This window comes from Trachurus trachurus (assembly GCF_905171665.1).
Source record: "Trachurus trachurus genome assembly, chromosome: 9".
Taxonomy (NCBI): Eukaryota; Metazoa; Chordata; class Actinopteri; order Carangiformes; family Carangidae; genus Trachurus; species Trachurus trachurus.
In genome coordinates, this window is record NC_139895.1 from 636,384 (window position 1) to 664,382 (window position 27,999).

Consider the following 27,999-nt stretch of genomic DNA (forward strand, 5'->3'; position numbering starts at 1 on the left):
TGTCTGTGTTTCTGTCTGTCTGTTTCTCTGTCTGTCTGTCTGTCTGTCTGTCCTCCACCTGCAGACATGTCCTCCCGGCCTGACAGTAAGACAGGTAAGCGTCTCGTCCTTCTGTCTCTAACGTCAACACCCGAAAAACTCACTTCCTCTTAGTTTGCTGCTCAAACCGAGAGGCTTTTATTTTGTAGTTTCTGATGATGATGATGATGATGATGATGATGATGATGATGATGATGATGATGATGATGATGATGATGATGATGATGAAGGTGTTGACCCTCCTCCTCCACCTCCTCAGCCTCTCAGTTTGCGAATCTCACCTTGAGACTGAAGGATAAGCTCCACTCACACAGGATCAAACACACCCTGTTACCGAGGAAACCATCTGATCCCAACCCGCAGCCACACACACCGCGGCCCAAGGTACACACACACAGACACACACATGGACAAAGCTAATAGTCCAGGTAATCTAGCTCAGTTTGGACCCAAAATAGAACTAATTGTAGGCTAAGAGAATTTCTATGAGGTGTCCAGAACAACAAACTAAAAGTCCTAAGAAATCCTAGCTGGGTAAATATGTTTAATTCTCATCAATCCAACATTGATTTACTGTATAAAGTCTATGGTGCCAATACAATACACACCAATGGGGCTGTACCATAAGTCAATTAGTGTTGAGCTCATTTGCATATTTAACATTCATTTTCCAAGAAACTTAAATACAGAAATGGTAATTTTCATGTATACTTTCATTGTGTGAAGTTTCATTGTGGTAGGAGTAAAGGGAAAAAAAAGCCTACTCGGGTGTATTTTGGGCATCAGCGTATTGCTCATTTGCATATTCAAATTAATAAAAAAAAAAAACTTGTAATACAAAAAATATTATTTTTAAATGGATACTTTTATTGTGTGAAGTTTCATTGTGGTAGCAGTAAAGGAAAAAAACAAGCCTATTCAGGTGTATTTTGGGCATATTTGATTAGTGTATGGCTCATTTGCATATTCAAATTAATCTAAAAAAAACTTGTAATACAAAACATATTACCTTTTCATGTCTCCTTTCATTGTGTAAAGTTTCATTGTGGTAGCAGTAAAGGAAAAAAATAAGCCTATTCGGGTGTATTTATATTTTATAAGTGTATGGCTCATTTGCATATTCAAATTAATTTTCAAAAAACTTGTAATACAAAAAATGTTACATTTCATAGATACTTTCATCGTGTAAAGTTTCATTGTGATAGCAGTAAGGGAAAAAAATAAGCCCTATTGGGGTGTATTGTTGTTTTGCCTTATTGGCACCATAGACTTTATACAGTAAATCAATGTTGGATTGATGAGAATTAAACATATTTCCCCAACTAGGATTCATTAGGACTTTTAGTATGTTGTTCTGGACACCTCATAGAAATGATGGATGGTGAAAAACATTCTGTTACAATTAGTCTGTCGGAAAACGCAATTTTTCTTGGACTATAAATAGTCTATGTTGCCAATACAATACACCTCAATGGGGCTGTTTTTTCCTTTACTCCTATCACAATGAAACTTTACAAAATGAAAGTATCCATGAAAAGTAACACTTTTTGTATCACAAGTTTTTTTGGGATTAATCTGAATATGCAAATGAGCAATACACTAATGGAATATGCCCAAAATACACCCGAATAGGCTTTTTTTTTTTTTTTTCCTTTACTGCTACCACAATGAAACTTTACACAATGAAAGTATACATGAAAAGTAACATTTTCTGTATTCAAGTTTCTTGGAAAATGAATTTTAAATACGCAAATAAGCTCAACACTAATTGACTTATGGTCCAAAATAGCCCCATTGGGGTGTATTGTATTGGCACCATAGACTTTATACAGTAAATCAATGTTGGATTGATGAGAATTAAACATATTTCCCCAACTAGGATTTCTTAGGACTTTTAGTTTGTTGTTCTGGACACCTCATAGAAATGATGGATGGTGAAAAACATTCTGTTACAATTAGTCTGTCAGAAAGTCTGAGGGGGCGTTGGCCGAACAGGAGCGAGCCGTCATCAGTTCTCTGCAGTACTTCAAAGCCCTGGTGGACAAGCTGGGGCTGGACAGACCCGGAGTGGACAAGCTGGTCCTGGACCAGTCGGCGGTGGGGGGACTGCTGGGCGGAGCCTCCAGCGGCGTCCTCGAGTCGGTCCAGAACCTGCTGCAGCTGGAGACACGCAGAGACAACAGGTAGAGGACAGTAATTTTAAGCCAAAAAAGGGGTCAACGTTGAACAAATTGCAACAGAAGCAAACTCAACTGGTTTTGTATCCTCAACATGTCCTGAGAAAAAGACCCAAATATAGCCCATTCATACGCCTATTCATTATTGTTCTCACGTGAATAGGGTAAAAATTTTAACCTTTAGAAATCTCCATGAAAATTACTGAGTTGATTACTTACATTAAGACAAACAAAAAATGTATCACAAGTTTTTTGACATTCTTTGTTAACATGAGCAGATTTGCATAAATTTGCACAAATTCCACCGTTTTGACAGCACATGTATGAAGGTGCTGTGGTGGTACCAGCTTGAAAATTGGAATGAGTTGACTCCATCGGTCAACCGACAAGAAACCACTTTAAATTTCAAGACGACTGCAATTTTTCAAGAATCCGTCGCTGCAGGAAGCACTGGTTTTACATGGTAGCCTAAGCTAACCCTAGCTCATTAAAGCTACAGTTGTTTTACATGGTAGCCTATAAGCTAACCCTAGCTCATTAAAGCTACAGTTGTTTTACATGGTAGCCTAGCGCCCTAGCTCATTAAAGCTACAGTTGGTAAGCTGACGAAAGTGAAAGTAAACTCTGTGACTTGGTCTGAAATTTCAAGACAATACACAGGTCCCTTTATGAACCTCTGGAGTCAGCTCCTTCCAATTTTCATGCTCGTACAGAGGACACACAGACAGACACAACAGGTAGAGGACAGACAGACACAACAGTAGAGGACAGTATGATCAGACATGAAGACAGCTGTCCTCACCCCGGTGGGACGGCGCCGGACAGCGTCTGATACCAGATGAGGAAACGGTCCTCAGATATAAATACACAAGAGTTAATAATGATCTACACATCTATAAATACACACACACACACACGTCTTGAGCACATGTCAGCTGTTCAGCTGCAGCAGAGGAAACTCCGCTGTTCTTGCTTCCCCGCAATGAGCGCTTTTAAAAATTTTTTTTTTTTTTATGAAGTTCCAGTAGCGACCGGCTAAAATACGGGAGTTTACTGTAAACCAGTGCGGATGTGTTTAGCCTGGTCTCCGTGCTGAGGCACCAGGTCGGTTTGAGCTGCGTTCAGGCTGCAGTAAAACTTTATTGATCCATGGGCAGTGATCAGTGTCGGTGGCTTGTTAGATGATTGTGCTCCAGTATAATCGATACGCCTGAAACTCATCCAGTGAGAAACGTTCCACCGTGCAAAAATAAGTGCGATTAAAATGCGTAATTTTTTTTTAACGCGTTAATTTTTGTGTAATTAATCTTAATTAACACGTTAAAGTCCCTGCCCTAATTAATAGTCTGTCTCTAACCTGTCTGACTGTCTCTCTACCTGTCTGTCTGTCTCTAACCTGTCTGTCTCTCCACAGCCAGAGCGTCTCCGCCTGTCTCACTCGTCTCTACCTGTCTCTGGCTCAGCTGATCCGATGGGTCGATCAGGTGATGCTGCAGGGCGTCGCCCACGACAACAAAGAGTCCACGGCCAGGGTTACCACGGTGATCAGGGCCGTGCTGGACGGGGTCAAGGTGAGTCCGTCTTCTCCGTGTCTCGTCTCTTCGATGCTCACACAGTTTTTCAATTCAATTTCAATTTCTAAAAGCTTTATTGGCATGACTGTGATATACAATATTGCCAAAGCATTGGGGCAGCAATACAAATACAACAACAAATAGATGGTTAATTAATTAGTAATAATATAGAATAAATAGGCTAAGTAAAAAAATAAAAACATAAATGAAAATAAAAAATATATATATACTGTATATATTTATAAAAAGTGAGGTGCGTGTGTGTACAGACAGAGGTAATCAAACAATTAGTATAGTATCATTTAGCAGGAATAATCAGGTGAAGAGCAGCTGCTCATATCCACCACTTTCTGGAGAATGCCGCTGGGTGTCGCCATGACGATCCATTCCACCGTGACTGTATTGTTGATAGCATAGACTGGTTGATAGACATCGGCCGTGACGACTTTATTTATAATCATCACCTCATTTTAATGAGAACAATACGGACGAGGTTTTAACTTTATGTCACATTTTCACGTCACTATATCACCGTGGTGACTACTCTGATGTTTATGAAGTCTATAAAACTAATTGTTGAACAAACATTGATTAGCTGGGCTAACCGTTAGCTGTTAGCTGCTAGCAGTGTCAGTAAACAATAACTCAATAAACGGCCCATGAAACAATATTTTCTCCAGCGGATATCCTAGTTCCAACATGACTGAGCTAACTGGAGTAGTTTCATGTCGTGTCCCACAACGGGAGGGTTTTAACAGCTGACGTCCTGATGTTAGCTTAGCTACCGCCGTTAGCTGTCAGCAGCAGCTAAGCTAACAACTACAATAACCATGACTAATTACAAAAACGTGCACACAGAAATAGTAATGTTTGTTCAATAATTAGTTTTCTAGACTTAACAAACATCAGATTTAGTCAAAACGGTTTTGGCAGCCCGGAGCCCCCACATTTGGTACCTACACCGGTGGCTAACGCTACCAGTTAGCCGCTAACGCTACCAGTTAGCCACTCGCTAGTTAGCCGCTCGCTAGAATGCTACTAAAACCCACTTCTGTTGTGGTGTGACCAAGGGGGCAGTTGTGGGTCTGAGAAGTGAAGCTCACTTCCGCGTTCAAAAAGCTGCAATCCCCTCGGCTGTCGCTGGGGGCTGGCTCCAGAAGGGAGCAACTCCAATTGAGCCCCATGTTAAAATAGCCGATTTTACAGCTTTAAAAAACATATTTACAGCCTGGTACATTTCATTTTTTTGGTCTCAACCGATAGTTTCTACCCCCGCACACACTCTGAGGGGGGTGAATTTTTTTTAAACTCTACCGTTTTACTGTTATTAGGTTTAAAGTTCTGGCCAATTAGGGCACAGAACCGTTGAGTGACAGGTCCGGTGACCACTGCTACGAGGCCAGTGGGCGGGCCCTCGGCCGGCCAACGGCCGCACCGCTCCAAATATGGCAAGTAGAATCCAACATGGCGCGGCTCAAACCCCCGTAGTAGAGACACAAAACAGACTCCCCCAAACCAATGGGTGACGTCACGGTGCTACGTCCATTCTTTTTACAGTCTATGGGTGTGACGCAATGGATCATGGGAAAATAAAGTGGTGGATAGAGGAGCTCATGTTATTGTTGAGCAGCTCTTCTCTCTTTTTGTGACAGGCACAAACAGCTGCTTCGTGACTTTCTGTGTCTGAGAGTGTTGAAGTTTGGTGTTGTTAGTGTGATGTTAGTGTGTTGTTAGTGTGATGTTAGTGTGTTGTTAGTGTGATGTTAGTGTATGTCTGTGTGTATGAGTCTGTATTTTCTCCGTCGCTCCTCAGGACCTGGTCCGATTGGCTGAGGAGAAAGGCTCCGCCCCCTCGTCTCCTGTCCAATCACAGCCCAGTGGAGCAGAAGAGACAGACAGGACGTCCGCCTGCAGCAGCAGTCCTGCAGCGGAGGGGGAGGGGGAGGGGGAGGGGGAGGCTGCTCCTCCTAAACCAGTCATGCCCCCCCTGTCTGTCCCCCAGCCGCCCCCCCCACAGGGACTCAGGTACTGAACTGACACGTTGCTATGACAGTTTGTTATCAAGTCCTAACGAGTTAAAGGGATAGTATCATTTTTTTTAAAGTGTGGTTGTATGATCTACAAATAGCCCCTAAGTACTTTAATTGCAGTAGAAGACTCTCTGCACTCCTCCCGTTAGCAACGCCAGCCCATAATAGCCCTGCCCAGAGATTTACAACATACAGTGTTGTGAACAGACCCAAAGAAACGGCCTATTTTCACGGCCTAAAAGAGGTTTTACCTGAAAAAAATACACAGTTCCATTGTTCACTATGATATAATATTTTCCAGCCCTTCAAAGTGCAGGAAAAACACAGTTTTTATTTGGACCTAAGTACAAAAAAAGGTTGTGACAGCACTCACTTTCAGTTAAACACTTTTCAATTGGCTGATTGCCGAAACACGTCCGTTTCTTGCTGCCGAGCAGTTTTAATGAATTAAAAAGTGTTTCACTGAAAGCGAGTGCTGTCACAACCTTTTTTTGTACTTTGATTTTTTTCGGACTGGCACCCGATTTACTTTTTCATATGTGGAGTTGAGCACGCCAAGTCTGCTGATTATTTATTTGGACCTAACCAACTGCTGATCGGGGGGCGCTAACCCTGGGCGGAGGGATACGTGAGTTGGTAAATAAAAACTGTGTTTTTCCAACAACTCCACAACGCTCTGGTGGACAAGTTGTGAGCTGCACATTCACCACGCTATGAGATAATAACACAACGTTACCACACAGAGTTGTTTTAGAGGGAAATACAGAGACTGTTGATGGAAAACTGTCCCTGAAGGCAACGTGCATCAGTAGTTTAGCATGAATTTAGCTCAACCCAGGTTGAGTTTGAGTGGAACTGCCCTTTAAGTGGAGCTAGTTTGGTGATTGATTGATTATTGATCAGTATCTGAACTGAGTCACCGTGGCGACTGGAACAGACGAGCGACTGAAACAGGAAGTAAAAAAAGAGTGAAGACATCACATGTCGCCCACACACACTTCCTGTCTCACTGCTGATTGACAGCACACACACACACACACACACACACACACACACACACACACACACACACACACACACACACACACACACACACACACACACACACACACACACACACACACACACACACACACACACACACACACTAACCCCTCCCCCCCCTCTCTCTCTCAGTCCTCCAGCTCTTCCTCCTAAGAAGCGCTCGTCGCTACCGAGCCCCGCCCCCTGCCGCGTTGCCATAGTAGCACCAATGAGACGAGAGCCTGAGCCCGACACACAGGTGCAACAGGTACGCACAGGTTGCCACGGTAACAGTCGATGCATTATTATTATTATCTCCGAGTTGTGTGTTTTTTTTAGTGTGAAACTGAGACTGTGTGTGTGTGTGTGTGTGTGTGTGTGTGTGTGTGTGTGTGTGTGTGTGTGTGTGTGTGTGTGTGTGTGTGTGTGTGTGTTACAGGACTGTGCGGACGACGACTGCTTGAAGCGATGCTCTTCTTCTTCTGCTGACAACACACACTGTGGTAACACACACACACACTAACACACACACATTTCCAGGCAGCGGGTGTGTGAGTGACTCTACTTCCTGTCAGTTGACAGAAATAGGAAGCAGAGTGTCTGTGTGTGTTTGTTCTTCCTGTTTGTAGAGATGTGTTGAGCTGCTGCCTCCTGCTGGACACACACACACACACACACACACACACACACACACACACACACACACACACACACACACACACACACACACACACACACTGAAAAGTCTTAAAGGTGTACAGAAAAGAAAATTGAATTTGAGCCCACTCTGGGTCATAAAATTAATGTGATAACTCATCTTTCAGACGTTGTAGGCCAAACTTTGTGCAAAATTCTATTTTTGAGTAAATCCGGGATGAAAGTGTGTATTTTTTTTTCTCATTGGATAATGCAGGCGCACGGATTATACGTCAGCCTGTACACGATTCACCAGCCACTGATATTGGATCTGTCATCCGTCATTCAAACGTCTGAGACACACACACACACGGAGCTCGGGCTCGCCCCAAGCTTTGAATATCCCGCCCGCTCGATAACGACCAATCAAATTCGTTTTCCTCACTCGGGTAAATTCGTGTTGCAGCTCGTGACAACTCGGCGCGACAAACAGGACAAACGGCCATTTCTGTAACTACACCTTTAATGTGAATGAGCCGTCACTCTGGTGAAGTCTGGTCTCGTGACATCCCATAATAATTCTTTTAACTTCTGGTCCTGTGAGACTTCACTTTGAGGAAGATGGACGTTAGCGTCCTGTGTTTCCATGGTGATGGGACGGTGATCTCAGCTGCTGCTGGTCTTGTTTTAACAGAAGACGAAGGCAGAACATTTATATTATATATTACATATATCCGAGTATCCGAGTAGTGAAATGGCACTGGGGGGGGGGGGGTCACTGCCATTACTTTAAAAAATCCCAGAGGAAACACTGCACATAATATTGTTTGCACTTGAAAAAAAGAAAGGAATATTTAATTTTATTTATTTTATTTTAAAGGTGTACAGAAACGGCCGTTTGTCCTGTTTGTCGCGCCGAGTTGTCACGAGCTGCAACACGAGTTTACCCGAGTGAGGAAAACGAATTTGATTGGTCGTTATCGAGCGGGAGGGATATTCAAAGCTCGGGGCGAGACCGAGCTCCGTGTGTGTGTGTGTGTCTCAGACGTTTGAATGACGGATTACTGATCCAATATCAGTGGCTGATGAATCGTGTACAGGCTGACGTATAATCCGTGCGCCTGCATTATCCAATGAGAAAAAAAAATACACACTTTCATCCCGGATTTACTCAAAAATAGAATTTTGCACAAAGTTTGGCCTACAACGTCTGAAAGATGAGTTATCACATTAATTTTATGACCCAAAGTGGGCTCAAATTCAATTTTCTTTTCTGTACACCTTTAACTTTTATAAATTTTAGTTTTAGTTTCAATTTGTGGAAGAAGAAGTTTATTAAAAGCTCATGCTTACATCATGCATGTAAAGAGTTATAATAAAACATTTCAAAATGCAGGTGCAACTCGGTTAAATAAAAGTCTGTTGGTCCAGTCAGAGATTTTGTCAATGTAGTTTTATTGAAATCTCGTCTCGTCTCGTTCTCGTGAACCCAATCTCTGTGTGTATCTGTGGTAGTCATGGAAACGGCTTGTGTCTCCTCAGAGGACCCAGACTACGACTTCCTCCACACGGACCTGTCCTCCTCCGAGTCGCTCCCTCCTCTTCCTCTTCCTGCTCTTCCTCCTCTTCCTCTCCCCGGCACCCTGCCTCCCCCCGCCCTGCCGGAGAAGAGACGACGCAGCGCTGCAGGTGAGGACACATCTGTCTGTCTCTACCTGTCTGTCTGTCTACCTGTCTGTCTGTCAATTTCAATTTCAACAGCTTTATTGGCATGACAAGACAGTGCTTATATTGCCAAAGCATATAAAAATATATAACTCTCTGTCTCTCTACCTGTCTGTCTCACTTGTCCTGCGTGTTGTCTCCACAGGAACGAATAACTCAGAAGCTCCGCCTTCTTTTGAGTTTGACTCCGCCCCCCAGGCTCTGATTGGTCCAGAGGAGTGTCTGTCCTCCCCCCTGTCCCCCAGCAAGACGCCCCCTCCCCTCCCTGAGAAGAAACACCACAGTGAGTAACTCAGCAGCCCAGTGAGGGAGAGGCTGCTGCACTACTGCTTTTATCTGGTAGCTACACCGGTCACTACTGCATTTATTTGGTAGCTACACCGGTCACTACTTCATTTATTTGGTAGCTACACCGGTCACTACTGCATTTATTTGGTAGCTACACCGGTCACTACTGCATTTATTTGGTAGCTACACCGGTCACTACTTCATTTATTTGGTAGCTATACCGGTCACTACTTGCATTTATTTGGTAGCTACACCGGTCACTACTGCATTTATTTGGTAGCTACACCGGTCACTACTGCATTTATTTGGTAGCTACACCGGTCACTACTTGCATTTATTTGGTAGCTACACCGGTCACTACTGCATTTATTTGGTAGCTACACCGGTCACTACTGCATTTATTTGGTAGCTACTACACCGGTCACTACTTCATTTATTTGGTAGCTACACCGGTCACTACTGCATTTATTTGGTAGCTACACCGGTCACTACTGCATTTATTTGGTAGCTACACCGGTCGCTACTTCATTTATTTGGTAGCTACACCGGTCACTACTTCATTTATTTGGTAGCTACACCGGTCACTACTGCATTTATTTGGTAGCTACACCGGTCGCTACTTGCATTTATTTGGTAGCTACACCGGTCACTACTGCATTTATTTGGTAGCTACACCGGTCACTACTGCATTTATTTGGTAGCTACACCGGTCACTAGGTGTAGCATACCCTCCGAAAGATTTAGGACTCGACTGGTGGTTTTCAACATTTATTTCCACAAACCATTCCGTAACCAACTCGTTGAATACCAACGTGAGAACTGATGGGACACAAAGATACAACAGTTACATTTATGTTTTCATTATGAGCAAAACAGTTAGCATAGCTTTAGTTTTCTGATACAAATCATCAACACAAGTACCGTAAACACTACAAATTGCTAACCTTGTGCCTCCTCGGGGGGTTGCTATTTGTCTTCCAGCCCTTTATTGTTCATTTACCGCAACTCTTTCATTGCCTCTTTTTCCTTTGTTTACGTTAACCTTTTACTTTTGCCGTTAACTCGTTCCGTATCACCTTGTTTTTACCGGAAGACAAAACATAGCTAGCAAGTGGTCAGCGGTCCCTTCAAAACAAAAGCCCATTCAACCGTTCTAACAGTACCAGACTGCCCTCCTGTGGACAAAATGATCAACAGCAACACACAAAACCAAAAAGTGGTCTGCTACACTAGGCTACTTCATTTATTTGGTAGCTACACCGGTCACTACTTCATTTATTTGGTAGCTACACCGGTCACTACTGCATTTATTTGGTAGCTACACCGGTCACTACTGCATTTATTTGGTAGCTACACCGGTCACTACTGCATTTATTTGGTAGCTACACCGGTCACTACTGCATTTATTTGGTAGCTACACCGGTCACTACTTCATTTATTTGGTAGCTACACCGGTCACTACTTGCATTTATTTGGTAGCTACACCGGTCACTACTTCATTTATTTGGTAGCTACACCGGTCACTACTGCATTTATTTGGTAGCTACACCGGTCACTACTTCATTTATTTGGTAGCTACACCGGTCACTACTTCATTTATTTGGTAGCTACACCGGTCACTACTGCATTTATTTGGTAGCTACACCGGTCACTACTTCATTTATTTGGTAGCTACATCGGTCACTACTGCATTTATTTGGTAGCTACACCGGTCGCTCTGGGTCGCTGTGGTAACGGCGTTCCGTGACCGCAATGCATGATGGGATATCTTGCTCCGGTTAGTGACCATCGGATGTTCACTACATTTGGCGGTGAATTGTGGGATAGATTCAGTCACTAGATAGTGAACATTAATAATCACTAAACATTCAGACACCACTACAACAACTGGTCACTAGATAGAGAGGAGGGGGTTAGGACACAACACTTGGACCAAAGGAGCTCGTCTCACTGAGCTCACAACTGACCTGTCTGTCTCTCTCTCTACCTGTCTGTCTCTCTCCACCAGTCCACCAGTACCTCGTGTTCTGTTCGTCCTACAGCGCTGAGCCACCGTCCATCTTCTACCAGACTCCGCCCACCTTCAAACAGACCAGTCAGAAAGAGCGTGGCTCCGCCCCCTCACCTGCTGACTCCGCCCCCTCACCGGCGCTGCTTCCTGCTCCCGCTCTGCCTCCAAAGAAGAAGCAGCAGGTAAGATCAAGAATATCCTTAGAATTTCCTTAGGCCTATCATTGTAACACAGCTCAATTAGATACTAGAAAAAGCATTTCCAAGAATGGAAATGGTGTGAATGCTGAAAGCAGCTGAACGCTGTTGCAGAATTAGCAAATAGTGCAAGCAGTGATCACCATACAAATGGTGAATGTGCTTTCAGCATTCACACTAATTACTCCCAGGACCGTCTAAGCACTTTGATGATTGTTAAGCACTTTATCTCATGACACGGTTGCACTTTTGTACTACTGTCGTACTATGGCACCGAATCTGTATTATTATTATTATCTACTGTACTGTAAACTGAATGCTGCTATTTTATAACATGCTTTTGTTTTTATTTATTGTATTTTGTACCAGGGAACATCTATGTATTGGGACAACGGATGGAAATTACAATCCGGCTTGTTTACGATTTTATGTTTCGTTCATGAACTTGCACTGTCCCACCTCAAATAAATTGAATTGAATTAAGAGGGTAGCCTTTTTTTATTTATTTATTTATTTATTTAAGGAGGACAGTGCAGATTAATGGACATAATAAAATGTGCCAGTGTTAGCCAACGGCTAGTTTCAGACTGTAGTCCTCCTGGCAAGGTGTTAAAAGCCATTAAAATAAACACAAGGACATGACAACAGAATTCATAAAACAGGAAAAACACACGTTTCCAACAGAAACCAACAGACAAAACAACTACAAAGAGAGACAATTAAAGGGACAACCAGGAGTTTTGTTAAAGCGATGTGTTTTCTCACTACATTTATGAGCCTCCTCACCGTGAAATTCTTTGACCGGTGCAAGACAGACTCATGTTTTCATTCATCAAGAATTAAAGTCAGAGGTTGGAAGACGATCACATACCGTCGTAGTTCCCACCATAAACGGAGATTCGGCGGCGTTATTCTCATGACTCGCCACGAAACCGAAAGTAAAGAAACGCTGGTCGGCTCGCCCAGCATTTCCACCACCACTAATAATAACAAAATAACCATAGAGACAAAACCATAGATTTATCTAAAATGGACCATTAACAAGTGGTAACGTAGATTCATCCACATTAACGTAAGACTTTTTTATAACCAAATAGAAACTCCTCGTTGTCCCTTTAAGGAGGACAATGCACATTAATGGACATAATAAAATGTAAAGGTGCCAGTGTTAGCCAACGGCTTGTCTCAGACTGTAGTCCTCCTAGCAAGGTGTTAAAAGCCATTAAAATAAACACAAGGACATAACAACAGAATTAATAAAACAGGAAAAAACACACATGTATCCAACAGAAACCAACAGACAAAAAACTACAAAGACAGACAATTAACATGACGCTACTATGACAAATGAAAAAACAAAAAAAAAGACTGTTTATGGATGGATGAGATGGATGAAGATGCAACAATGCAAAGACCAGGACAGGGTTTCTTGATGGAGTGGTGCTAGGATGGAATGGGAACACAACGAAACCAAAATATAATACAGTGTGATAAAGTGCTACAGTGCTCAATAAAGAACTGTCAGGGATGTGGTGGTGAAGATGAAGTGAGCTGGTCGTATTCATATCAGCCGTTATTGATCTTCATGTGCATGTGATTGTTGATCAGGATTCAGCTGAAGACACCCAGCAGACGACAGAGAGGCCGGACGGAGAGCAGGAGGGGGCGGAGCCTAGCGGCGAGGAGCAGGAGGAGGAGCTACTGACCGACCGGCAGGAAATCCTCCACAGGATCACCATGAAGTCTGAGGTACTGACCTCTGACCTCATGCCACCTGTTTAACCTCTGACCTCTGTCACTGCCCGATTTGTGACAGCTACGTATGGCAGCTCCACTTGGACAAACTTAGTTGAATTGACTTAGGATCACTGCCCTGTGTGCATCGCCAGAGACAGTGTGTCTTTTTATTTATTTTTAAATACTTTCTTAGTAAGGCAAGGCAAGGCAAGGCATCTTTATTTATACAGCGCATTTCATACCAAGGCAACTCAATGTGCTTTACATAAAGACAACACATAAAAAAAAGAAGCATAAGACAGAATAAAAACAAGCAAAACACTAAAAACAGAGTTAAAACCAAGAGCAAATAAAAGTTAAATCAAAGAAAATAGATAAAGTTTTAAGTTCTCAGCTATAAGCACGTGAAAAGATAAATGTTTTTAACCTGGATTTAAAAGTGCTGACAGTTGGGGCTGATCTCAGTTCTGCTGGTAGTTTGTTCCACTTGTGTGCAGCAAACAGCTAAATGCTGCTTCGTCTGGTAGTAATGTAAACTGAGGGTTGGTTGTGGTGGTTTGGATCTTGGGCGCATGGCGTCTGTCCGACTACCCATTTCTCCGACCATACATTTCTTTATTTTTGCGTCCATTAGTCCGACCTCCCACTTCTCCGACTTAAGTAGCCCTAACCCTTAACCTTACCCTAAACCTAACCTCAACACTGTAGAATGAGTAGTCGGAGAAATGAGCCGTCGGACTTTTGGGCAGTCGGACTGACGTATGCTCCCCTTGGATCTTGATGCTCAGAAAACAGGAACAGAGGCAGAGACTTTTAGTGTTTACTCTGGTCTGTTCTCACCGGCCTCATCACCATGACAACCACAAACAATCACAATCACTACCACAACACGGCTGTCTTATGACGGACGTCCGCGGTAGCTAGGCTACAACATGTCAGTTAAACAGAAAAAAAAAGACATTTTCACAGCACCGTATTTTAAATGTACAGAACTTTAAGCAGACTTCCGCTTGTACGCAGATCAGGCAGCGCCCTGATGAAGTTTGTCCAAGTGGAGTTGCCGTAGACAGCGGTCAAAGATGGCGGCCGGTCTGCGCATGCACAGACCAGTACTGTCACAAATTGGGCAGCGATGCAAATCGGGTAGTGACAACCTCTGCTTCATGTCACCTGTCTAACCTCTGACCTCTGACTGTCTCAGGAGGAGGAGGGGCCAGACGTGAAGGCAGCCTCTCCTGAAATCCTATTGGTCCACGCCGCCGAGAATTACGTCAGCAAAGGTGAGTCCAGACCGTAGAGCTGGTTAGTTAGTTAGTTAGTTAGTTAGTTAGTTACAGTGTTAGTGAACCGGTGAAATATAGTGTAACCAGGGTTCAAACTTAACTTTTTTGCTCACTGGCCAACTGGCTAGTGAGCTTTAAAAATCTACTGGCCAGACAGATTTTTTACTGGCCAAAAATTATGTATAGCTGTTTAGTATATTTTTCATTGTGTTTAACTGTTATAACACTCGTAAGCATTTTTAACACATATCATAGCTATTAGCATATTTTTGTGTGGAATAAAGGAGTCAAGTTTGCCTTTTTTTCCTAAAAGGTTTATTTTAGTGATGCACATGGTTAACCGTTTAACCATTAACCTATAACAAGAACTTGACCGAATAATACTATCAGTTATTTATATATATTTATTTATTAGCTCCTTATGTCGTCAACTCATGGGGGCGTGTCGACACGTGCAGACTTCCACTGCCTTCAGTCATATTTAGTAGCTAAAGGTTTCACAGGAAGACTGACACTGTGCACTGCAGTCCCCATGAAGGAAGATCAGACAATAAATGTAGCTACACGGACATAGATGTGCATCACCTGTAATAACGGCGCTGCAATAAAAAAAATAAAATAAAAAAAAGACGTGGCAGCTCTCCTGCAGCTCCACAGAGGAGCTGTCAGAGGAGCTGCTGCTCCTCTCTCTTCAGTCTGGTGTTTGGCTGCACTTTCAATAAGAGAAGTTCCATATGAGCGCGATCAGCTGAGACAGAGCACAATGGATGTGGCATTGATCAGATATCGCAGCGCACATGTGTATTTACAGTAATGGCAAAAAAAACATAGCTCCAATTTTTTTTTTTTTTTTTTTGCCGTTAAATAAACATGTGCGCTGCGATATCTGATCAATGCCACATCCATCGTGCTCTGTCTCAGCTGATCGCGCTCATATGGACATGTTCTTATTGAAAGTGCAGCCAAACACCAGACTGAAGAGAGAGGAACACACACGTGCGCCGCAAGCGTTGTAATCGGTCACAAATCATTGCTATAGGCCTACGGCAGTGTTGTGAGCTTTAAGATCTGCACGACACCGGCTCACAACCCAAGCGTCACAGCCGGGTCGGGAGGAACAGTAATAACAACGAAGTAGTTGGATTTTTTTCAGTCGCCAGAGTGGCCAGTCAGCCGGCTTCCTTTACTCGCCAAAGTATCAAAGTTAGTCGTTAGTAGTGTAACACTGTGTGTGTGTGTGTGTGTGTGTGTGTGTGTGTGTGTAGACCAGGACCTGTTCTGCGAGGCCTTCCTCTCCACCTACAGGACCTTCATCAGACCTGATGATGTCATCAGCAAACTGCAACGCAGATATCCTTTCTGGTGAAACGTGATTGGTCGTACGGTGCAGACTGTCCTCTGTCTGGCCCCGCCCCCAGGACAGGTGAGACAGGTGAGACAGACAGCTGAGTGAGGACATTTTTTTTCCTTAGCGACCAACAGGTAGGGTGGAGTGAGTATAGTTACAGTTACAGAGACGTGTGTACAGGTGAAACAGCCTTAATATCTGGGCCGCGCTGCAAGGCTGAGCCGCCATCTTTACTCAGCTACACATATCAGCTTCCTCTCTGGTTGTGGTACATTTGAAGAGTTTTAGTATCTCCAGTCCAAAGACATCAGCAAAAGTCTTTCTACTAGGGTCAGAATTTCACTTTACCATCATGTCCCTTCCACAACGAACAGCTTATTATCCTTTTGTGACCATCAAACACAACTTACATCATTGCAAACGTTATTTTGTGCCCTAAAAACTCACATATTTCATGTAGCATGTTAGGTCACTGCACAATCTAGAGAAATACACAAAGTGGTCAGCGGGCTGCGGGGTACAGTACCCTGATGGAGTTCTATTCCATCACATCGATGTTACTAAAACAACTAATAAATTATATTCATCAATAATAACTTAGTATACAAACTAATTAAACAGCGTATGAAAAAACACTTATTTTCAGTCTATAGTTTTTTTTTTGCAATATCTGTTCAAAAATGGAAAATCAAAAAGTGTCTCAAACGTACTCGGTCGACGCTACAGACACCTGAGTGAGTAGTCTGTTTCCTTAGCGACCACCACGTACAGACAGCTGAGCGACGGCGGCGAGGCGGAGCGTCGGAGCGCCGCCAGCACGTTCCGGCTGCTGCTGCGGGTGGTGGAGGAGCTGAGCGCCGTGGAGCTGGACTCTGATTTGCTGCTGCTGCTCACGGAGCTGGTGTTCAGCCTCCTGATTGGTGGAGAGCTGGCCAACGCCTACCAGCTGCGCTTCAACATCCTGGCCAAGATGGAGCAGAAGTGGCAGCTCATTGGCTCTCCACTGTCGCTCCGCCCCCTCGCCGCCAGGGGCGTGGCAGCCAGGTAGGTCACACAAACACACACACACACACACACACACACACACACACACACACACACACACACACACACACACACACACACACACACACACCTGGTGGAGGCTAGAGCGCTGTAAAAGAGAGTAGTGACAGCATTGGTCCAATGGCAGCGCCTCCTGGTGGAGGAATATGGGTTTTGCAAAAGAACTGACATCTCGATGTGACAGTGGTGGTCCTGTCACTATGCCTCCAATTGATCATGTGCCCTGGCTACTTGGCCAAGGGAATGTCCCTTTGGGTGACTGGCAAGCGCGCATGACTCTTACCCGGGAGGTGTGGGTTCAATCCCCGCCCGGGCCCTCTTCACCTTGCCACATCTGCATTGTTGGTGAATGAGCAGTGTGGTGTTTTCAATCATTTAAGGACATTTATAGATCACCCACGTTAATAGCATCATTGAGGATCCTTTACAGATAAACATTAACACATAGGAGAGTAAAAAAACCAATAAAAAACAGTTGCCTACATGAATGTTTCAATCTACATTTTATAATAAACTAATTATAAGTATAATCTGATATGACCAAGACACATAAAAACAAAAACACGGCTGTTTTCATCAATTTACAACCAAGTGGGCAACACACATACATTGGAGTGAATGGGTTTTCTGGGCGCTTTTGCAATACCCATATCCTGCCACTAGGGGCGCACGATGCTTACCACTGAGCTGTGATTGGTTGGTGCTGAGCTGTGATTGGTCAGTGGTGACCTCACCTGTCTCTGCTCTCGTCTCAGACCAGGAACTCTGCTGGACTTCAGGAGCCAGGACCTGGCGGAACAACTGACGCTGCTGGACTCAGAGCTCTTCTACAAGATCGAGGTCCACACACTCACCTGTCTGTCTGTCTCACCTGTCTGTTTCTGTCTCACCTGTCTGTTTCTGTCTCACCTGTCCGGTGTAGGTTTTAGGACATCCTCAGGTGTCAGGCTTCAGCCTCAGACTTTAGATGAAAAGGCATAAGCTCTCAGGAAAACCTCCGTCAGGTGGCCACTAAACAGCCTCCGAAAAAAGGCGTCAGACCAAAAGGCGTCATCTCTCTTGCACTCTGTTTAGGTATATAAACACAAATAGACCACAAACGCAAACACAGGGCTATTGTATTTGTCAATCGCAGTATTTTATTTTGAAAATTGCTTTAATTTTGAAAATTAACTGGATTCTCTCGTGTTTCTGTGGGTAACTTCCTGCCCAGATTGAAGCGATCGTTCGCGACTCACACACAAAATGGACCAAAACAAACAGGGCCGCTGCGCAGGTGCGTGCCGCAGTGCGTCTGGTGTGAACAACACAATCGGTTAAAACAGGCTCCATTCGCGGCTATTCGGGTCTGACGCCTTTTATCTGACGTCTTTTTTTTTACGCCTTTTATCTGACACCTTTTGGTGTAACGCCTTTTGGTCTGACGCCTTTTGGTCTGACGTCTTTTTTCGGAGGCTGTTTAGTGGCCACCTGACGGAGGTTTTCCTGAGACCTTATGCCTTTTCATCTAAAGTCTGAGGCTGAAGCCTGACACCTGAGGATGTCCTAAAATGTACACCGTACACCTGTCTCTGTCTCACCTGTCTGTCTCACCTGTCTCATCTATCTCTGTCTCACCTTTATCTGTCTGTCTCACCTGTCTGTCTCTACCTGTCTCACCTGTCTGTCTGTCTCAGCTGCCAGAGGTGTTGATGTGGTCTAAGGAGCAGAACGAGGAGAAGAGTCCCAACCTGACTGAGTTCACTCAGCACTTCAACAACGTGTCCTTCTGGTAAGACATTGACCTACACCGATGACATCATCAATGACATCATCAATCGTTGTGATGTTACATGTGTGTGTGTGTGTGTGTGTGTGTGTGTGTGTGTGTGTGTGTGTGTGTGTGTGTGTGTGTGTGTGTGTGTGTGTGTGTTCAGGGTCCGGTCCGTCATCATCCTGCAAGACAAACCTCAGGACCGAGAGAAACTGCTGCTCAAGTTCCTGAAAGTCATGAAGGTGAATACAGGAAGAACAGGTGTTAGTGCAGGCAACTGGATCAGAGGACTGACACAAGATGGCCGCCTGTCATTACCTCTACTTTACTTTACTTTACTCTAATTGTTTATTTGGGTGGGGCAGTGCACATTATTGAACATATAAAAAGATGTAAATACATGTAGCTGTTTTATCTACTGCTGATTTTAACGTGTCTGTTTTTTCTCTTAGTCTTTTGTTTATTTTGTTTCTGGTTTCTGTAGCACTTTGAGATTAGTTTATGAAAAGTGCTTTACAAATAAAATGTGTGTGTGTGTGTGCGTGTGCAGCACCTGCGGAAGCTGAACAACTTCAACTCGTACCTGTCCATCCTGTCGGCTCTAGACTCGGCCCCCCTGCGGCGTCTGGACTGGCAGCGCAGCACGGCCGAGGCTCTGGAGGAGTTCAGCTCTCTGATCGACAGCTCCTCGTCCTTCAGAGTCTACAGGACGGCTCTGTCTGAAGTGGAGCCTCCCTGCATCCCTTACCTGTACGTTCACCTGTATACCTTACCTGTATGTTATCACCTGTATCCACCACTTTATTTTCCCATGATCCATTGTGTCACACCACAACGGAAGTGGGTTTTAGTAGCATTCTAGCGAGCGGCTAACTGGTAGCGTTAGCCACCGGTTCTAGCGAGCGGCTAACTGGTAGCGTTAGGCACCGGCTCTAGCGAGCGGCTAACTGGTAGCGTTAGCCACCGGTGTAGGCACCAAATGTGGGGGCTCCGGGCTGCCAAAACCGTTGTGACTAAATCTGATGTTTGTTAAGTCTATAAAACGAATTATTGAACAAACATTACTATTTCTGTGTGCACGTTTTTGTAATTAGTCATGGTTATCGTAGTTGTTAGCTGTGCTGCTGCTGACAGCTAAGCTAACAGCCGTAGCTAAGCTAACAGCAGCAGCTAAGCTAACGGTAGCTAAGCTAACAGCGGTAGCTAAGCTAACAGCAGGACGTCAGCTGTTAAAACCCTCCCGTTGTGGGACACCACATGAAACTACTCCAGTTAGCTCAGTCATGTTGGAACTCAGATATCCGCTGGAGAAAATATTTTTTCATGGAGCGTTTATTGAGTCAATGAGCTATTAAAGTTAAACAGGTAGCTAACCGTTAGCCCAGCTAATCTATGATAACCATGACTAATTACAAAAATGTGCACACAGAAATAGTAATGTTTGTCCAATCATTGGTTTTATAAACTTTACAAACATCAGATTAGTCTAAACGGTGGTATAGTGACATGAAAAAGTAGATAAATATAGTGAAACTCTCGTCCGTCACTATTGTTCTCATGCTGGTTTTCTACCAGGAAGTAGTTGTAGACAACAAGGAGATTCGTCCTATAGAACGGGGCATCTACGTTTCTATATCTATGGTTACATCTCTGTACACCTGTCTCTCTCTCACCTACCTGTCTGTCTGTCTGTCTCACCTGTCTGTCTGTCTCTCACCTACCTGTCTGTCTGTCCAGGGGTTTGATCCTTCAGGACTTGACCTTCGTCCACCTGGGGAATCCAGACAGCTTGATGACATCACAGGGGTCAAAGGTCAACTTCTCTAAGCGCTGGCAGCAGTTCAACATCCTCTACACGCTGAGGAGCTACCAGAAAGTGTGAGTTACAGCCGCTCTGAACCGCTACTTCGTTACCAGGGCGATGCCGACACGCAGAAAATACATCGGTACTGTTTTCCAAAACTAGATCTAATTCAAAGTCTGGCGGAGTCGAGACCCAAGTTGACGCTCGGTGTGTTCAGGTGCAGTGGGAAGCTCCCGTTTGTGTCATAAACACAGGAATATCAACTCTGGACTTGCTTCAAGTAAATAAACTTCTGGCTGCATGTTTGAGTCTCCATCTGACGCTGTCTGTGGGAGAAAATGTGCACTCCAAGCAAGTCCAGAGTTGATATTCCTGTGTTTATGACACAAGCGGGAGCTTCCCACTGCACCTGAACACACCGAGCGTCAACTTGGGTCTCGACTCCGCCAGACTTTGAATTAGATCTAGTTTTACAAACATGTCGGCTTGTTGAAGTAAATAAACTTCTGGCTTGTTGTCTGGCATGTTTGAGTCTCCATCTGACGCTGTCTGTGGCTTTGAGGGATGGAAACAGCCTAAGCAGCAGAACTTCAATCTGCTCCCATTCATCGCTGCCGTGGCGACGCGGGGACAGACGCAACTACCGCAAATTCAGTATTCAGTATTTATTTCACACAACACACATGAAGCAGGAGACATTAAACTGAAAACCTTCAGATTCCTTCTGTTAGACCAGGGGTGCTCATTACGTCGATCGCGATCGTCCGCCGAAGCATCATTCCGGGTGTTGTCTTTGTTGTTACTTTGTTGCCTCTCCACAGAGCACATGGCTACTTAATTATGCACGTGCTGACCATATATGGTTGTGCTGAGACATTCCGGTGTGATTTATCAATGGAATATTGCGGAGAGTTGTGCGTACGCACAGCTTGATCAGTGTTTCCCACTAACAGAAAAAAAAAAAAAAAAGTGTCCAAAAATTATTTTATTTTTTTCTCCTCACGTGTGTCTACGTGCGGTGCGCCCGCACGCGAGAGAGGCTGACTGGCGGAGATGAGAGATGGTGAAACGCTAGCATGATTATTAAAAAAACACCATCTTTCATCTCTGCCCGCACATAGACAGACACAGGTTCACATACAGAGAGGGGCGCATGCATAGTGCGAAATACGGGGGGGTTTGGGGGGATCGGACCCCCCCGATTAACCCCTTGAGACCCCCTGAAAGACTCAAAAGCAAAATCTGAGGGGGGTCTAAAACTTGTCAAAAAAATAGGCTAAATAATATAATATAATATAATAATTTTATTGTGGTCAATTAAATGCGTTTAAGATCACCATACAGTATTCATAATTCAAAACATTTAGGCCTATTCGTTTAACATTAATCTGAACCATGTCGCCTGTGCATTATGCAAATTAGCCATGTGCGCCAGCCCAGCGCAAGAGACGTCGACAGGCTGGTTGAGAAGTCACAATAACAATGGCTAGCAAGCGAAAGTTAAATCAGAGTGTAACTTATCACTCGCACACTTTGGATTCACATCCAAAAGGGTGGCACTCAGAGATGAAGAGATACAGATGTTACTGGTTCAAAATTGCGGGGTTTTTCCTGCACTGCAGGATCGCGTGATCGCGTGACTTTTCACCACAACTGTTTTCCTCTAGGTGGCAGCACCGTACTAAATACTGCTCAGACGTTTTGGGGACAATGCTGACAGCCTGATAGCCGCGATTAGGAGTGGCGCTGTTCATGATACAGAATACAAGAGGATGAAAGGAGAACTAGCTGCAGACAGTAAATAATATAGTAGCCTCGTTTTTCAATGACAAAATGTAACGACGGCAGCTACAGTAGACTATAGCCCACGTCTCACTCTCTTTTTTCGGTCATCTGTCTCGTCATCTCCAAAATGTGTTTTTAAAATGAGCCAACTACAGTACTGTGCAGTAGTGCCGCAGATTTCTCACTCCGCACCTTGTTTGAGAGTGCAGCTGGATGATTTCTTGTGAATGAACGGGTCTGTGTCACTTTGGGGCTGGGCGATAAAACATAGGATAAATAACTTTCCCTCGATAGAAGACGCGGCCGATACAAAGTCTATCATTCATCCATTTTTTGACAGACAACACAAACAGCCAGTGATAATGAGAGTGGTGACACCGTCAGCCATGCAGCCGGCCTGGACTTTTTATTTTTAATTATGAAGGATCATCTGCGCAAGGCAAAGATGATAGCATCAACAAAACACGGCGTAACACACGCGGCTGTATGGGACAGGCTTTTATTTAATTCAGAACAAACCGCTTAGCAAAAATGGAAAATATAGTCTATAATAATTAATTGATCTGTTGTTTGGCCACTGTTTGAAAATAACCCGAATTATGAGCAAATAATCTGATCCAGAGCAGCAGTCATAATCAGACTTCTTCTAAATAAACCTAAACATTCATTCTTTTTTCTCTTCTTCTTCACAGGAGAAAATGAGGTGCGCTGCGCTCACGGACGCGTTGATGTTTTGTGATTTATCTGCTGCCTTGACTCTGCCCTTTATACATGTGCGTTCAGATTAACAATAAGACAAGCCATGGTTGAGTTTATTGAGTTAATAATCAGCATCTTAGTACCTCTGATCCGGAGCGATAGTGTTATGAAAATCGCTACAGTTGAACTGGTCTGGTTTTTAGCTGCTCAATCTCATTGTTTCAAAGAAAAGGGATTGATTTTTATAACGAAATGAAACGAAAACAATATTATATTGATACATTGTTGTAAAAAAAATCCAAAAGAAACGAAAATGAACTAAAGAAAATAACTTTCACACACACATTAAAACAGTGCGATTGGTTGAAAGCTGATAATTAGCCATGTGCTTATAAGCTGATTGGCCGAAACCAAGAACAAAGCCGCGTGAATGGCCAATCGCCATGTGTTAACGGCCGACATGTAAATCAGCTGTTTCGATGGGCGTTATATGAATAGAGATGTTAATGTGGTACTTTGCACATAGGCTACTTTCTGTAACTGGAAGAAAAACAGCCAGCTGGAAGAATGTGTTGCCTAAATCTTTTACTGTGTGGGAGATCTCCACCAACGTAGCCGGGGAGAAAGCAAGTGGGACCGTTCTGCCCAGTCTCTGAGCAGCGCACGTTTCACAGATAAGCTTCATAACGGGAGTAGCCTAATGTCAGTAGTTTCTGTTTAAAACATGCTGTTTCAACCGCCCCTCCTCTGTGTCTCAAACGACCCGCATAGGTGGGACGTTTGAGACAAATAACAACATACGTTTAAAGTTATAAAACAGCGCGATCATCCAACATATGTGTTAAATTATAGCCTATGTAACTAAGAGAATAGACATGTGAGTTGTTGATCACATGATAAAAATGTTTGTTTACATAACGTCACCTGCCCTAATGTGCGTGTCCCTTCTTTTGTCTCTAGTATATTTCCCACAACTTTAGAACAAAGAACTGACTCATGCCAGATTTTTTTTCTCTAGCTTTATTTAAAATATACAGCAGCTTTATATTAGGCTACAGTCACCAGCAGGCACACAAACAGCATCCCCAGGACAGGATATCGATTACGGTCACATGCCAGTCGCTCCTCCCTTCAGTTCTATAACTTTCTCAATGACACTGTCCAGATGATCGATGTACTTATTACAGACGCTGATGGTCAGCTTCTCCATCCAAAATGTCTGGATCGCTGCTTCCAACTCCTCCCTGTTAGTTGGTTTCGCCTCAGAGCGGTTTAGGGTTATTTAGAAGAAGAGTAAGTTATTTAGAGCGGTTTATTTAGAAGAAGTCTGATTATGACTGCTGCTCTGGATCAGATTATTTGCTCATAATTCGGGTTATTTTCAAACAGTGGCCAAACAACAGATCAATTAATTATTATAGACTATATTTTCAATTTTTGCTAAGCGGTTTGTTCTGAATTAAATAAAAGCCTGTCCCATACAGCCGCGTGTGTTACGCCGTGTTTTGTTGATGCTATCATCTTTGCCTTGCGCAGATGATCCTTCATAATTAAAAATAAAAAGTCCAGGCCGGCTGCATGGCTGACGGTGTCACCACTCTCATTATCACTGGCTGTTTGTGTTGTCTGTCAAAAAATGGATGAATTAAACCTATAGACTTTGTATCGGCCGCGTCTTCTATCGAGGGAAAGTTATTTATCCTATGTTTTATCGCCCAGCCCCAAAGTGACACAGACCCGTTCATTCACAAGAAAGTACCACATTAACATCTCTATTCATATAACGCCCATCGAAACAGCTGATTTACATGTCGGCCGTATGGCGATTGGCCATTCACGCGGCTTTGTTCTTGGTTTCGGCCAATCAGCTTATAAGCACATGGCTAATTATCAGCTTTCAACCAATCGCACTGTTTTAATGTGTGTGTGAAAGTTATTTTCTTTAGTTCATTTTCGTTTCTTTTGGATTTTTTTTTACAACAATGTATCAATATAATATTGTTTTCGTTTCATTTCGTTATAAAAATCAATCCCTTTTCTTTGAAACAATGAGATTGAGCAGCTAAAAACCAGACCAGTTCAACTGTAGCGATTTTCATAACACTATCGCTCCGGATCAGAGGTAGGCCTACTAAGATGCTGATTATTAACTCAATAAACTCAACCATGGCTTGTCTTATTGTTAATCTGAACGCACATGTATAAAGGGCAGAGTCAAGGCAGCAGATAAATCACAAAACATCAACGCGTCCGTGAGCGCAGCGCACCTCATTTTCTCCTGTGAAGAAGAAGAGAAAAAAGAATGAATGTTTAGGTTTATTTAGAAGAAGTCTGATTATGACTGCTGCTCTGGATCAGATTATTTGCTCATAATTCGGGTTATTTTCAAACAGTGGCCAAACAACAGATCAATTAATTATTATAGACTATATTTTCTATTTTTGCTAAGCGGTTTGTTCTGAATTAAATAAAATCAGCAAACCTGGCGTGCTCAACTCAAGGTATGAACGGGTGAATCGGGTGCCAGTCCAAAAAAATTCAAAGTCAAAAAACGCTGAGGACGGCTGATTGCCGAAACGCGTCCGTTTCTCGCTGCCGAGCTTTTATTTAGTTTTTATGAATTAAAAAGTGTTTAACTTAAAGTGAGTGCTGAATTAAATAAAAGCCTGTCCCATACAGCCGCGTGTGTTACGACGTGTTTTGTTGATGCTATCATCTTTGCCTTGCGCAGATGATCCTTCATAATTTGTGATACATAATCATCAAGTCATAAAGCAAGACAGGCTTTATCATATTACAATAGTTTATGTGATTTAGGCAGGGTATACAGTAGTTAGTTCTAGTTTAATAGCCTAGAGTTTAAGCTGTGGATTACTGCACAGATCACTGAGTCATCCGCCTGTCGTCCTCCGTTCTCACAGATGCCACCTGGCGGTTGTTTTGGCACATTGAGGCTTTTCATTAAAACCTCTTGTCTCGCCAAAGAAAAAAAATGCCTGAGTCTTGTGCCGTCTCGCGTGAACCACGCGTGAAGTCCGCAATTTTGAACCAGTAACATCTGTAGACGATGTTGGTGTCGCTACCGTGAGCCCACTCGCTATCAGAACAGAGGATCCCGTTCCTCTCCCACCCTCTGCCGAAGAAAGTGAAGTTGAGGCCGAGTGCTCTGAAGACGTAGCCGCAGCCCCTGCTGCTAGCACTGGTGATTGGCCGCTGTTTTTTTTCTTTCTTTCTCTCTCTCTCTCTCTCTCTCTCTCTCCCTTTTTTTTTTTTTTTTTTTTTACACCTAAGCAGGTGGGGTAATGGTAAGAGGCTATAGCCTGCTTCAGCATACTCGAGGCCTGTTATACGAATGTGATTTGTGGATGTGTTCAATGAGTGTTTAAACGTATTTGCTAGATGGGTGGTTAGATAAGGTTACATGATCGGTCATAGTTGCAGGCTGAGGATCTCGTGCACATAATTGCACGTCAGTCTCTGATCTCCAGATTTATACAGTTGGTTGTTATTCGAGTGCACGAGTTTGGTGTCTTTCATTCATTTTAATTATTGTATTTTATTTATTGTCTATTCGTTTCTGCATTGCCCTGATCGCACGCCAGTCTCCTATACCTGGCATTCATTGTTCAAGTGCGCCAGTGTGGTGCCAATTATTGTCTTTTATTTATTTTACTTATCGTCTATTTATTGTCAATTACTTTCTGCATTGTAGTGCACAACTTTGCCTCTCCTTTTGGCTAATTTTCTTGGCTTATTGTAATGTTATAGTCCTACTGTATAAAAAGAAAAAAAATAACGGTATTGCGCAACAATCGCGAGTTAGGGACCCCCCCGAATATTGATGGGTATTTCGCACACTGGGCGCATGGTAAATGTGCGCTGCAGCGCTATTAACCCCCCGCATAGTCCGACAAACGGTAGATCATTTTGACGGGGAGCATACATCAGTCCGACTGCCCACAAGTCCGACGGCTCATTTCTCCGACTACCCATTCTACAGTGTTGAGGTTAGGTTTAGGGTAAGGTTAAGGGTTAGGGCTACTTAAGTCGGAGAAGTGGGAGGTCGGACTGATGACGCAAAAATAAAGAAATGTATGGTCGGAGTCGGAGAAATGGGTGGTCGGAGAAATGGGTAGTCGGACAGACGTCATGCGCCCCATTTTGACTTGGTCACTTTAAAAGTAGCTCTCAGGCTGAAAAAGTGTGAGCACCCCTGTGTTAGACCTAAAATGTTAGGAACATACAGCCTGAGGTGAATTTGCCCGGAATTGTCCTTTAAGTAGTGAGAATCGTGGAAGTGAACTGGTGTTGGTATGGTGACAGACCTCTCTCTCTCCCTCCAGGCCGTACTCCCTACAGCCCAACGATGACATCATCCTGTTCTTCAACGACTTCAGCGACCACCTGGCTGAGGAGGCGCTGTGGGAGCTGTCTCTGAGGCTCCGCCCCCGCAACGTCCCCCGAGCCAATCAGAGATGAGACCCAGTTAACCTGGGTTAATGTGATGTTAACCTGGTTACCTAGGTTACCATGGCGGTAGAAAGTGAGGAACCAACCAGAGATCAACTGGTGAACTGAGCTGAGTGATGCTAAGCTAATGCTAACATCTCACTGACCATACAGCTAACAGCAGGTTACCATGGTTACCGTGGTTAACGGCGCGCTAACTCATACTAACGCAGTAGTAGGCTAACAGACGGGGGGGGGCGTGGCCTCCTGAACCTGTAACCATGGAAACATGTCAGTAAAATGTCACTGTTCACTTGTCAACTCTCCTCTGCTCTGATTGGCCGAGGAGGAGAAACCTAATAAACTGATCACAGCT

General features: G+C 43.7%; 1 pseudogene across 1 annotated transcript; it reads left to right on the forward strand.

The window, feature by feature from the left end:
* Window positions 1–5: 5 nt before the first annotated feature.
* On the forward strand, window positions 6–27,999 carry LOC310991390 (rap guanine nucleotide exchange factor 1-like; annotated as a pseudogene). Its single transcript, XR_014596515.1, has 20 exons — window positions 6–94; window positions 299–423; window positions 1,999–2,222; window positions 3,631–3,787; window positions 5,604–5,815; window positions 6,997–7,111; window positions 7,283–7,346; window positions 9,022–9,168; window positions 9,350–9,487; window positions 11,501–11,685; window positions 13,309–13,449; window positions 14,639–14,717; window positions 15,986–16,082; window positions 16,840–17,112; window positions 17,889–17,973; window positions 18,810–18,904; window positions 19,050–19,128; window positions 19,437–19,636; window positions 20,624–20,764; window positions 27,518–27,999. The product of XR_014596515.1 is annotated as a rap guanine nucleotide exchange factor 1-like (transcript).